This window comes from Diabrotica undecimpunctata, chromosome 9, assembly GCF_040954645.1.
Source record: "Diabrotica undecimpunctata isolate CICGRU chromosome 9, icDiaUnde3, whole genome shotgun sequence".
Taxonomy (NCBI): Eukaryota; Metazoa; Arthropoda; class Insecta; order Coleoptera; family Chrysomelidae; genus Diabrotica; species Diabrotica undecimpunctata.
The window spans coordinates 2,757,307-2,767,935 of NC_092811.1; the positions used below are offsets into that span (position 1 = coordinate 2,757,307).

At 33.9% G+C, this 10,629-nt stretch overlaps 1 protein-coding gene across 1 annotated transcript in view; it reads right to left on the reverse strand.

The window, feature by feature from the left end:
* LOC140449405 (discoidin domain-containing receptor 2-like) overlaps window positions 1–10,629 on the reverse strand; it is a 1,157,947-nt gene that overhangs the window by 557,487 nt on the left and 589,831 nt on the right. The gene's annotated exons all lie outside the window — the stretch shown is intronic.

Genomic DNA, 10,629 nt, shown 5'->3' on the forward strand with positions numbered 1-10,629 from the left:
ACTACTATTTAACAAAATATATTCCACTGGAATCTTCCCAGAAGACTGGCTTAGATCGACATTTATACCTACACCCAAAAAAATAAAGCAAATAGCTGCTCACAGTTCAGATTAATTAGCCTGATGAGCCATTTTCTAAAAATTTTACTCAAAATTGTACATCAACGTATATACAGAGAATGCGAAAGAAATCTGAGCGACAATCAATTTGGATTTCGTATGGGGCTTGGTACGAGGGAGGTATTATTTGGCCTCCAGATATTACTACAAAAATGCCGAGATCAACGAAAAGACGTGTTTATTTGTTTTATCGACTACGAAAAAGCGTTTGATTGAGTAAAACACACAGATCTCAAAGAAACCCTAATACAACATGGTATAGACCATAACACGATGGCCCTTATTAAAAACCTATATTGGGATCAAATGGCGTCGATTAAAATAGACAATTGTATGACAGCAGAAATGTCAATAAAAAGAGTTCATCAAGGATGTGTACTTTCCCCACTATTGTTTAATATAGATATAGAATATAATGCCCTAGAAAATATTAAAGAAGCAATAAAAATCGACAGCGTTGAGAGTTTGAAACGACTTTTGAATGCCATAACCAGAGAGGAAGATAGATTGGAGCTGAATATAAACACAAATAAAACAAAAGTAATGGCCGTTACACGTGCACCAAATGCCGACATTAATTCCTCTCGGCTCTCTGAATCACAAGTATGAGACGTATAGAAGCCTTTAAGATGTAGGTTTTTCGAAGGATGCTGAAAAGCTCTTGGACAGAGCACGTGACCACCAACGAGGTGCTGAGAAGAATGGGGACTGAGAGAGAACTCCTAATTATTGTAAAAACCAGACAAACGAGTTATCTAGGACATATTTACAGAGGAGAAAAATACAACTTCCTACGACTGATAATGGAGGGGGAAGTGGAAGGAAGAAGAGGTCCAGGAAGAAGAAAATGCTCCTGGTTGAAAAATGTAAAAAACTGGACAGGCATGGATACGCATTCGATACTAAGAACAGCCCAAGATAGAGAGCAATTTGCTGTAGTTATTGCCAACCTTCGGTAATGAAGAGGGCACCTTAAGAAGAAAATTGTTTCATATGCTTTTTAGCTCGTATTTGCCTTATGCTTCAGCATGAAAAAGAAAGAATATTCTCAAACAAAATTATACAAATAGAGCACGGGCACGTTTCAATTGAAACTATAATTAATTCCTGTCAAAAATAGTATACAATATAAAAATGCCACAAGAAAATAATTTTAGAAATGTACTAAAAATAGAATTAAATGATTTCAATAAAACGTCAAAAATTTTTATTAAACCCTCAATGGAATTTCATCTTTATAAAATTCTCTTTTATAAGCTACTTTTCGCAAACTTATTTGTTTTGGCTTATTTCGTATTATGGACTTTTTGCTTGTTCGTTACAAAGTATCGTTAAAAACATAAATAAGAAATAACTTTTTCCCCTCGATATAAAAATACTCTCCTCCTAACATTTGATCAATAATTTATATGGGTGGCTAATAGACCTCTCAGAAGCAGAAATGATTATAAATCGTTTCCGATATTCAGTAATCATTTTTAAGATTATAGACTCACATTCACGATCTGTTCGGTGCCAGGGGTGGATCCGTTGTAATTTTTTCAGGAAAAAATCGCCTGATCTACAAGCATTTGACATACCTGTGTAGAGGTTATTGCTCAAAAACCATCGAGTCTTAGGTAAAAATGTTGATAATGTATTTCACGATTATACAAATAGCGATTTTTTAGTTGAAAAACTCCACTGAACAAGGTGTTTTTTTAAAATAGAACAGTTATTTTGTATTTTCGTTTCAAATAATCCACAAGTGATTATATCTCTATCATATCTTTTACCTAAGGAGTTGTCATTTAAAAGTTTTCTTGCAATTTTGATCCTTGCTTTAATAATATCTGTGTTTAAATTTTCTTCTTCTTCCTGTGATTAAATTTTCTTCTTCTTCCTGTGATTTTTATTGGCAATTGTTTCAATGTCGATTCCAATACTATATAGAGCACTTTTTCTAGGCTATTTTCGATTGGTCTCATTCACTTTCAGAGATCTGTTATCTGCAAATCTTTATAAATCTGGATTGCATCTTATTTCCCTTCTTCTCCTTAAAGTGCCGCCTCCCGATCGGAGGTTGGATATCATCATCACTATCTTTACTCTATCTACTGCTGCTCTGAAGAGTTCTATAGAACTGCATTTAAACCAGTCCCTTAAATTCTTCAACCATGACACTCTCCTTCTTCCTATACTCCTTCCTCCTCTTATCTTTCCCTGTATTATCAGCCTTAGCAGTTCATATCGCTGTTCCCTCATTACGTGTCCCAGATATTGTAACTTTCTTATTTTTATTGTGTTTATTATTTCGCATTCTTTGCCCATTTCTCGCAATACCTCCGTGTTAGTTTTCTTCTGTGGCCATGCTATTCTAAGCATCCTCCTGTAACACCATATTTTAAAGTACTGTAACTTATTTATGGGTTCTTGCTTTAATGTCTAGCTGTCAAATCCATATTGCAGTATTGAAAACACGTACCATCTCAGTGCTCTTACTCTCAGTTCTAATCTAAAGTCTTTGTTGCAGAGAATTGTTTTCATTTTTACAAATGCATTTCTTGCTATTTCTATCCTGGCTCATATTTCGGTTGTTTGATCATTATTGTCTGAAATCCAGGTTCCTAGGTGTTTGTATTTATTAACCCTTTCTATCGGTGCATTTCCAAAATGTATGTTTGTTGGTATATTTGTTTTCTTTGTTATTATCATATATTTGGTCTTTTTTATATTCATTTTTAGTCCATATTTTTCACAGAAACTGTTTGTTTTGCTTAGCAGTAATTGGAGTTGTTCAGCAGAGCTTGTCATAATCACTGTGTCATCTGCATATCTTATGTTGTTAATAGATCTTCCGTTAATTATTATTCCTTCAATTTGAGATAGTAATGTTTCTTCAAAAATGACTTCACTATATACATTAAATAGTAATGGGGACATAATACGTCCCTGCCTAACTCCTCTCCTAATTTCTGGACTGGGTTCGTTATCTATTATGATTTGTGCTCTTTGATTCCAGTAGAGGTTTGTTATTATTCGTAAGTCCCTATGGTCTTTGTTATTTGTCTTTAGAATTTGGACTAATTTTTCATGTCTTACCTTGTCAAATGCCTTTTCAAAATGAACGTAACAAACATGCACATCAACATTCATATCCATGCATCTTTGAGCTAACACATTAAAAGCACATAACGTTTCTTTGGTTTCTAGTCCGTTTCTGAACCCAAACTGACTATAATCTATTCCTTCTTCCAGTTCTTATTTCCCTGCATTTGGTTTATTGGTTTATTTATACTTGCTTACAAGTTTTCTCGAAAGGTCTGGTTTTTTATTTTTGGTAGATAATATTTATCTGGATTTACTTCCCATTTTATACTCTTTTCATGTTTGGATTTTTTTTATGAGTTTTATGATCGCATTGGATAATATCGACATTTTTTTTCTGACAATTCATTTTTGATTAACATTTCTATAAGCAGCACACACCAGAATTTTTTATTTGGTTATATTTCTATCAGTTCCTTGATTTTCCTTCTATTTTCTTAAGAAACACCGTTACATGTAAATGGAAGTTTTTTCGTATTTTGATTTATGTCAATCAATATTGTGGAAATCAAAAACCAGCACAACCAAACACATATACAGGGATGAGTGTCTTAAGAACCGGCAAAATAAGGCAAAAGATAGAAAACATAATACGTTGTGAAATAAAAAGAGATGCAAGTAGTAGAGGTGAGAAATTATCGATATAAACCTATAATTTACTTTACATTACATTAGATCTATCGAAAGTTTCCCACCTTTAGACGTTACCTTATGAGCTGGTTGACTTCAGTCATACTAATACGTATCACGTCTTCTTCTTCTTCTTCTTCTAATGGCGCTACAACCCTTTGTGAGTCTTGGCCTGCTTAACAATGTTCTTCCATTCTGCCCTGTCGGATACTTTCCTTCGCCACTGCCTGACGTTCATGGTTTTAAGATCCCTCTCTACGTCGTCTATCCATCTTTTACGGGGCCTTCCTCTTGTTCTGTTTCCTTGGGGCTTCCATCTCTGGACTACTTTTACAGCTCTAACAGCTCTTACAATACGTATCACGTAATGTAAGTAAAAATAGTTCAAGTACGAGTATGTTTTTATCCAAAATTAAAGTATTGATCAATAATAAACTGTGATTTGAGACGTCGCATACCCTCTTCTCAGTATAGAATTATCATAGCTTGTTATTCTGTATTTATCAAATTACTACTAATTAAACTGTTTACTTACATTTGCTTTATTGCCTTCAATCAGTTTTTACTTTAAGCGAAATTTAAAAAATGTTAATGTTCGACGTCATACTTGTAATATTATGACTGAAGTCAACTAGCTCATAAGCTAACGTCTAAAGGTGGGAAACTATCGATAGTCCTAATGTAATGTAATGTAAATTAGAGGTTTCTATCAATAATTTCCCACCTCTACTACTTTCATCTCTTTTTATTTCACAACGTATTATGGTTTCTATCTTTTGCGTTATTTTGCCGGTTGTTAAGGCACTCATCACTGTATACCAATTATTTAAAATTTAGTTCAAATTATGTTATGTTTCTACTTACAATTGTGCAGCACACATACCTGTAAAAAAAGGAAAATTGTTAAAAATTGTTAAAGCTTAATTTTTAATACATAATTATTTTCAATTTTGCTGGAAATGCCTGATTATTTCTTAAATGGATGGACCGAATTGTACAAAAATCGGAATCCGCCGTTTTGCAATCTGAAGGTTTTAAATTTGATGTTTGCAATGTTGCCAGATTTACCATTTTCTGACATCATCAATCACATAGACTACAAGTTTATGTGACATTTTTGAGGGATCATTTGACCCAGCATGAATCATATATAAATCAATACTACAACATGTAATAACAACTTTGGAAACTCTTCCTTAGGTAGGTAATAAAACCATAAAATAAAAGTAGAGTAAAATTCTCGTAGCAAAAACCAGTGATTTTTGGAATTTGTTTAAAAAATTTCTGCCCAAAAATTTTGCTTGGCACCCTCCTGATTTGTTTAAAGGTGACATTTTTTCACGGGATTCCATCAAGAAACCGAACCAGATACATGGTCCTTCGCATCCCGCTTCCGTAGGACCTCCCAACCTGGACTATATTACTTTTAAAGTCATTTAGAACCCTTTTTTTGTACTAAATTTTGTTTTTGTTGATCATTGATGTCAATATTAACAAAACATATCAATGTCGTATAGAAATTTTTGATCGTAATATACCACTTATCAGAGGGAATTTAATTTTTTCCTCGTAGCAGCCGTTAAATATGTACGGCATGTCCAAAAACTTATTTTATGCAACTAAATTTAAATCAGTGAGTTTCTTATGGGCTCAAATCATCTCCCTTGTAATATTTAAAAATCAAGGGTTGCGTTCTAGATTTCCTACACCTGTACCGACCGATATGTACATCACTGCAAAAAAAGTATTTTGAATAACGATCCGAAACTATATGTATCAATAGATTGGTAGATTAGGTTGTATTGAATGACCTCCTTGTTCACCAGATTTGAATCGTTGAGATAATATTTATTGAGGACACTTGAATAGCAGAATTTATAAAACTTAAGCAGCAAGTTTTGCAGAGCTATAAACAAGGCGAAATGTAATAAACGCATTCTACCATCGTTTAGAATACTGTAAAATTAGCAACGGATTTTAAACACTTGATTATGTAGACATTCATTTAGAAATGTAGTAAACTTTTCATTATTATGTTTAAATCTAGTTGTGCATAGTTTGAATCAAAGAATTTATTGAGACGATTAGGCGGTATTAGATTTTTGTTTTATCTTTTTAAGATATTCCTGACTACATAAAATCGAAAGTATTGTATATGGTTGAACTGACATTCAACTGGAAATTTCAATAATGTACAATATACAGTGTTATATTTAAACCGAAGTGACCAGTGTTATTAGAAAAATGGTAAATGTGGCAGAGGTTGCAAACATCAAATGTCAGATCTTCATATTGCAAAATAGTACGTTTGTCTTCCCATCCTATTTATGTTTTAGAAAACTATCGATGCATTTTATCAGTGAGTAGGTAAACAAAACATTTCAACCTTAGTGAAAGACTTGTGTTGCATAATACAGTTGAAAAACCCTAGACGCATTAGTTCGTCATTATTATTACTATATTTAGGTTTTTTATTAAATGTTTTCTTTCTGATTTAGCGTGATAATAATGTTTAGTTTTAAGTTTTCCTTAATATAATATAGTTATTCTTCTTTAAGCAACCGACACCTAAGCGTTAACCTCCGATGGCGCGCCACGAAATGCTACGTACTCTCTACGCCACTTTACGGAGTTGAAGGGTGGACGTTAACAGCAGCAACTATAAAGGAGTTAGCGGCTCTAGAAATGTGGCTGTATCGACGCATACTGAGAATACCTTGGACAGAGAGAGTGACCAACACAGAGGTATTAGGACGAATAGTAAAGAGGTGGAATTGTTAACAACTGTTAAAAGGAGGAAAGCGTCATACCTGGGCCATGTGTTTGCCATAAGTACAGTTTGCTACAGCTTATCGTGGAAGGCAAGATTGAAGATAGAAGAGGTTTGGGCAGAAAGAAGAAATCCTGACTGAGAAACTTGAGAGAATGGTTTCAAATACCAGAAGCTGCGAACATAATACATGCTGCACAAAACAGAGAAACCTATCGTTTGATGGTCGCCAACCTTTGGTAGAAGACGGCACATAAAGAAAGAAAGATTCTTCTTTTATAATACATGGATTCTAGTTTTCTATTAAGAGGTAAGTCACATATGATCATAACAGTTATGATCATCTGTGGGTCTCTGGCTGTTAATCCGGCACTACCTGGAGTCTTCTGGCCTAGTGTCGTACCCGGCAAGAATATGCCAGAGTGTCTTGCTCCATGACATTAAATGTCTCAAAAAGATTTTCTCCACATATGCCTGCCAGAATTCAATGAATATTGTTATTATAGTTGTATATTTTGAAAATTATATTGAACTGAAACCCAGCAAGAATAGTACATTATTACCTCAATTTATCGAATCGCACTCAGACACTCTCATCAGTGTTGCTGCTTTAATCACTTACATATGACATCCAAGGCGTAATTAAAAAATTAACGAAGGGTAGATAAAATAAATACACCCTTGACTGATTTATAGGATTGCACAATTCCCTTAGTTCCATCTCTGATTTTCGCGACGGATAATTTTCGCAATATCGATCTCGTGATTTGAATGAATAATTATGCACCGAAAGTGATGTGAAAAAGCAATTTAAGTTTCACATTGGAATAATTACCTGCCAATCATTTGGTTTTCCGGATCATTAGTCCTGTATTTGTTTTTGCGATAGAAAAGGGCCCACGATTCAAATCTATAACGAGATCTCGCGAATGGACTATCGGTGATTGATTTCCTTTTTCTTCCAGCTCACTCGGAAGTAAATTAAATGATACTAGGGGACTTGTTAAGTGCAATTTTTGATTACATGCTTCGGTAGTATAATTCATTTTTGTTCGAGAAGATTTTATGGTAAGGTTTTAAGTTGCTTTAAGTTAATCGTGGATTAGAAAAATAATGTTCAAGTGGAGCTGCTAAATTGAATGCACTTACTAATGTACTCACGCTATAAAGATTGATCAAAATAGTAATTATATGGGATGATAAATTGTGTATAGTCGTGTCAGTATGGGCAGGCTTATTAAATACGGAGAACTCATGTTTTTATGTCGGATAATTTTTAAATGTAGAAAATTTATGTGGAAGTGAATTAATATACGATAAGAATTGGTCAACTTGCCTGTTAGTTCCTGTAAAACATAATAGTACATCGTCCACGTATCTCCACCGATACAAAAACTGTTTGAGTATGGGATGTCTTGAAATGTTTTCAACAGTTTTCAGTGCTTTATTGTTAATTATCAGTATTTTCATCGAAAGAAGAAAATCTAAAGACCCAAAAGACCAATTGTCTTCGTTAAAGAAGATATTTTGTAGAGGGTAGAGAGTTATAAAAGATCTAGAATGTGACAGAGCTTTAAAAGATAAAGAAAGCTTTTGAAGTTGTTGTGAAGTTTTCCTCTTAGATATAGAGCTGTAAGTAATGACGAGGGAAAAAGGTTCTATTAAAACATTCCAGTAATCAAAAGCTAGTGCCAAAGTCGTTGGAACGAAGTTACATTTGTAGATTATTGCGAGATTGTATGTAGAGAAGACCTGAAGCTCATTTATCAGAGACCAGCTAAGAGACGGTCATCAAACGAAAGCAATACAATGGAACTTGAATATTACGACCTCGGTAGTTACTTCATCTTGCTTGTAACGTCAATTTTTAATACGTCCGGTCAAAAATTATTTATCGGCTAAAAGTAAAGTAAGCCTCGCCTATAGCGTCATAAAATTTTACAGTAGGTTGTCGCTTTTATTTTAAGAAGAATAAAGTGCAATGCGTTTCCGGTTTTGTGACATTGTTCCTTCCAAGAATGTGAGAAAGCCCGATTACCCCTTCTATTTACAGTTATGTAACCTTGACAGTTCTACGATTTCTCATTTATTATTGCCATCCTAACAGTCAAATTTTCTATTTTAGAACAGTCAGTTCGGTCAGAAAAGAAATTTTCGCTACCGTGAAATTTTGTGTTCGGCTCATTTTGTTTTTAGATTTTAATTTAGTTATTAACTTTTTATTTTTTAAAATGGCAAGTTGTAGTACTAAAAGAAAGGTTGTGTCTATTAAAGATAACGTGCGTATTATAAGAGCATTTGAAAGTGGTCAAAGAATTGCTGATACATGTCATTTGGACTTGTTAATTAGACTGTCGTCTCAATCCTAAAAAACAAGGACAAAATTTCAAAAGTCTTTAATGAGGAGAGAGAAGATGTCAAAAAGATTAGGAAGTTCATTCGTGGTGATGTAGATTCAGCTTAACTCAAATGGTTTAAGCAGTGTCGCAGTTCTGATATTCCTGTGTCCGGGACACTTTTAAGGGAGAAAGCTACAGAGTTCGGAAAACTGTTTGGTAAAAATTTCATATACTCTAACGGCTGGCTGGATCGGTTTAACCAGACACTCAATTTTCTTCGCGAAAATTGTTGGAGAGGCAAAATGTGTAGACGAGAACGTGACAGGTGATTGGTTACAAAATACATGGCTACAACTAAGGCAACTATACAAGGATGAAGATATCTTCAAGGGCGATGAAACTGGTGTCTTTTACAAATAAACGCCAGACAAAACTTTAAATTTCAAAAATCAAAAATGTGTCGGTGGAATAATTTCAAAGCAAAGTTTGTTTGTGCAAACATGACAGGTACAGAAAAAAGAAAGCTTTTGGTTATTAGGAAAAGTTTCTAGATGTTTCAAAAATATAAAAAAAAAATTCGTGAAATTCAAGAAGGTACTGACTTGTTCAAAGTTCGATCTTCAACTGAGACTAAGGTTTACTAAGTGCTACGTGTGGTCAGTGCTGCTATATGACGTAGAGGGCTGGACACTCAACACGAGGGATATAAACAGATTAGAAGCTTTCGAAATGTGGCTCTATCGCCGTATCCTAAAAATACCATGGACAGCGAAAATCACAAATATAGATGTCCTTAAAAGAATAAACCAAGAACGCCAACTTTTCGAAACCATCAAGAAAAGGAAAACGGCGTATCTAGGTCACATCATGCGAAATGAAAAATACCAGTTCCTCCAACTTATAATCGAGGGTAAAATTGAAGGCAAGAGAGGAATGGTACGCAAGAAAATGTCCTGGCTCCGAAAAATAAGGCAATGGACAGGGATTAACGACATGCAATCTCTGATACATATTGCAAGAAATAGAGAATTAATGGAAAATGTGATATCTGTCCACTAATGTAACATCCATTAGTGGATTTGTATCTGAAGGAGAAGAAGAAAAACACTACATGTAAACTACACATCGAACAAACCAGCATGGATGGCTTCTAATGTTCAGGATGTTGATGAGGATGATGAAATGCCTTTGTCAGAGATATAAAAATTTAATGTAAACTAGAGAGAGAAGAAGAAGAAGGCGTTGATGGTATTACAATCCAAGAAGCAATGAGAGCTGCTGAGACCATATCCAGGTTTTACCAGTTCATGGAGGCATCCACAGACTTTTTTCAGCATTAGAGAACTTTTACATACAAAATGTAGATTTCATATACATGATATGTTTTATTTCTTATTTTTTTTTATCCTATATGCAGCTGTAATAATAAATATTGCTGTAATAAAATGTTGCCTCGTTAAAATTTCATTTTTTTCTACCTCGTTTATAATTTTACTCTAATATAGCGTCTTTTTTTACTGGGCCCTTAAATGACGCTATAACCAAGTTCCACTGTATACGATTCTCTTCAATCCTACTAATACTAAAAATATTTTGCTTTTTTCTAAACGGTTAATGCAAAAAAACTAGAGTTAATAAAATAATTGTATTTTTCATTTTTCTTATTTATAAATAGTAATATTT